The sequence below is a fragment of the Corvus brachyrhynchos genome, unplaced genomic scaffold, assembly GCF_000691975.1.
Source record: "Corvus brachyrhynchos isolate BGI_N302 unplaced genomic scaffold, ASM69197v1 scaffold69, whole genome shotgun sequence".
Classification (NCBI taxonomy): Eukaryota; Metazoa; Chordata; class Aves; order Passeriformes; family Corvidae; genus Corvus; species Corvus brachyrhynchos.
The window spans coordinates 283,602-287,409 of record NW_008240228.1 but is presented as its reverse complement, the minus strand read 5'-3'; the positions used below and the strand labels follow the sequence as shown (position 1 = coordinate 287,409).

The 3,808-nt window shown below is 43.0% G+C and overlaps 1 long non-coding RNA gene across 2 annotated transcripts in view; it reads left to right on the top strand.

Moving 5' to 3' along the window:
- The window catches only part of LOC108449387, a 9,000-nt gene extending 7,977 nt beyond the window's left edge, over positions 1-1,023 (top strand). The window contains exon 3 of one of the 2 annotated variants that reach the window (XR_001865572.1): positions 587-1,023. This is a non-coding gene — a long non-coding RNA (uncharacterized LOC108449387). Of the gene's footprint in view, positions 1-535 lie in introns of both variants that reach the window. The other variant, XR_001865571.1, reaches the window with a different exon arrangement.
- The last annotated feature ends 2,785 nt before the right edge of the window (positions 1,024-3,808 follow it).

Here is a 3,808-nt window from a genome sequence, read left to right as displayed (position 1 = left end):
CACCTGTCCCAGCACCGGAAACGAGAGAGAGAAGATGCCATTTCTCCCATTTGTTGCCTAAGAGATGGTAATGAGGATACTTAAGAGAGACGGAAGTGGCCAAGATGGGGGGAAGGGGTGCAGCTGGCTGCCCTCTCTTAGCTGGGGGGGCTTTCTCTTGGGAAGGGCAGAGATACCATGAGATTTTGGAAGGGGGTGATGGCCTGGGCTCAGCTCCTCTCTAACTCTCGGGACTGGAGGTGAGATGGTGCTGCTGTTGCTGTGGGGAGAATTCACTGCCACCGCAGAGTTCCATCCTTTACTGCTAACGTGAGTGAGGCTTTGCTCATAAAAGTAGCAATTGCTTTTGGGACCTTTTCAACACCTGACCTCACTGGGAAGGACCCTCACCATCTACTCAGGTGTCTCAGGGGGAAACCTGGGACTCCGACCCCCTCCCTCCCTCCCTCCAGAGGGAGGGAGCATCTCCCAGCTGTTTGTGGGAGCCCAGCTAGTGCTGCCCAGCCCCACTGGTTTTTTTCTGCCACTGCTTCAGGTTTTTTGCTTCACTTTAACCCGACACCCCATGTCCACCTGACCCTCGCAGCTCCTGATACGTCTTCTGAGATTTTGCTACACTTCGTTTGCCACCCTGGGGCACCTGCCATCTCTGCTGTTCCAGCCTGCTGCTCCGAAGTCCCTGCTATAGTCTATCTCACCATCTGGATTGGCACCAGGACCAGCTGCCCCCCACGCCATGAGTTTGCAAAAGAAGCCCCTTTTCTCTTTCTCCCGCTGGTGCATCCGCCATTACTCATGTGGAGATGCGGCCAAGCTCGCGCCACAGTGCCCCCTGCAGCCGCGGGGGAATCATCACACCTGCCCTGCCTAACCTGGATCCACCGTCGCCCCTGCCGGCTGTGAGCAGAACTGCACCAAAAGGGAAAGGGCCTGAGGCCAAAAGAAGGCTGCTGTTGGGTTCCTGGTTTTGTTTGTTGTTGCTGCTGTTGGGGGTTGTTTGTTTGCCTTGTTATACATATATGTATTAGTAAAGAACTGTTACTCATTTTCCCATATCTTTGCCTGAAAGCCCCTTAATTTCAAAGTTATAATAATTTGGAGGGAAAGGGGTCACATTTTCCATTCCAAGGGAGCCTCCTGCCTTCCTTGGCAGACACCTATCCTTTAAACCAGGACAGATGCTGACCAAGAAATTTCTAGCAGAGAGCTCTGTGCAGCCTTAATAACCACAGCCCAAGCCTTCATGCCTGGATAATAAATCACTTAACCCAAGAGAGTCCTGTTGTCTCTGATTTTCCAGAGTATCATCAAGGCAGTCTCATTTACCAGCCTTATCAAAGGTAATTCAACAGTCTTCATAATGGTATAGTTAAAATTATTCTGTGCCTTTTGTCCTGCAGTATGCAGGATGCCAGATGAATGTTAATAAACAGGCCAAAACTTGCCCTGTAAAATCTCATTATGCTTTTAAAAGCTAGATTACTCCATATGACTTTTAAATTCCACCCTTGATTTAATTCACACAGAATGAAATACATGTTGTCAGTACATCCAGCGGAGTCCCAGTCCCCTAAAACCCTGTTCCACCACTACAAGAGAAGAGGGGTAGTGAAATCCCCTTGCATATGAGATGAGCTGTGCTGAGAGATGCTCTCATTTGCTGATAGACTTGACAAATTGGAGCAATTCTGGTTCCATTCAGTAAATAATGTTATGCAAATGTTAAATTACCATAGATTAAGAAGTTTGTGATACATTTGGTTTTTGAACAAGCACTTGGTTTTGTTTTTCTTGTTTGGTTTGGGTTGGTTTCTTTTTAATTTTCTTGCAACTTTTTTTGCATACTTCCCTTCTCTGTTGCCTTTCCTAACAACACCTAGTGCTACTCACACAATAGATACAGCCAGAATCTGGCATGTAATTTAGATGTTAAGAGGTAACTTCACCTGGGCACATAAACCTGAGCACCTGCTTATGAAAGCAGGTGCCAGAATCAATACGCTCAAGCAGCTTGGAAGCTTGTCCAAAGTTCTGATTTCACACACTGCTGAGCAACCTTTCTGTGTTGGAGCACAGAGGGTGTCTGCGGTACCTCCTGGAACCACTTGCTTCCCAGAACTGGCGTTTTCTTTTATCCACACTGCATTAATGAACACTCCCAAGCTCAGAACAGGACAGATCTGAACACAGGACAGACTGAGATATATAACTAATTGTTCACACTCTCTTATGGTAATCTTTCAGAGGGCTCCACTGCCTCTTCATTGTCCAGCACTATTCTCCTGTTGCTCAGCTACTAAAATAATAAGAATTTGAGGTGTTTATGGATAAAAATGTGCCATGGTTTGTTTTTTCAGCAGTAGACCATTGCCTTCTCTCCTGTTGAACTCAGTGAGAAAAACGGGTGATTTCATACATACATCATTAGTTTCCATTGAACAATTCTTGAAGCTCTCATTATCAGTAGGTTCTTTTTGCACCTGTTATCAGCATGCTCCTCTGCACCATGGAAAGGAGTACTTTGCAACCCATACATCTCCTAGGTATTCACATTTGGGAAAAAAAACCAACCATGATGCAGAAGTCCGGAAAACACACTGATTTCCCAAGTAGAACAACAACAACATCATCAACAATTTTCACCTGATCATTTTTGAGATTCTGACTTTTGTAATTCCCAATACCAAAAATCAAGAACATTGATTTTTGCAGAACACAACTAAAATGTGATTTCAATTGATGATCTTTGATCCATGCCTTTAAGGAAACAGACAAACAGATTACTAGAGGTTATCCTTGTCTCAAGGTAACACTAAAACAGGTTAATATGGACAAAATACACTGGTGGGCAAGGATGGTGACAAGAGGCAGAGTCCCAGAAAGACCTAAACAAGGCAGTAACATTAAGTAGAAGGCTCTCTCCTCTCAAAAACATTGTTTGAAGAAAGGCTCATGTCAGACATTAATTACAATGGAAAAGAATGTAGGAATGATCATGAAAAAGTACAATAACACCCCAAAAAGCTGTAGTGTGCAAGACCTTTGAAGGCTCAGATCTAAAAAGATCAAAACTGCATGTTGCACTTTGCAACAGAAGATCAGAACAAGTTATCAGAAGATGATAACTACCATTTGTCATATAATAAAGGGTTTGCTTTCTCTTCAGCTCTTCCCAGCACATTCTTATAAACCATTTGTAAAACAAGACTACAGAATGGAAGTAATTGAAAACTTACAAAGAATGTGAACAAGCCACCCAGACAAACTGTTATGAGATGATAGAAAAAGCTATCAAAAGAATCTGAGAAGGACTTTGAAAGAGTCTGTAAACTTTTTTCTTCTATTTCTTTTTCTGAGACTGGTTTCAAAAAACAACCAACAAAATGCTGCCAGAATTCTGTGTGAGTGAAAAAGCTGTGCTACATGCTCCAATGTCAGCATGACTTTGGAGAAAAGTGTCAGTATTGATAAAGAAAACGAAGTAGTAAAGAAGAAAAAAGATACAGGGTTTCCCATGCTGTCACTTGCATTTTTGCTTCTAAGGCTTGTTACACACTGCAGACATGAGGCTAAAGCTTATGATCCAAAATCTTGCCTCCATTTTGTCAAACATTAATGTTCTCCCTTAATATGGCATCCCCACACATTCCTTTTAAAACTGTTTTTGAAACTCAATCTCAAAAAGAAAAGTATTGTTTGTGATCGGGTATTTTCAGCCAGTTGGATAACCTCTTTTATGGATTTAACTGCACTAGACAGGTGGCATAAGGAAGTTTACCTATTTCCCACAAAATTCATTTTCAGGTCA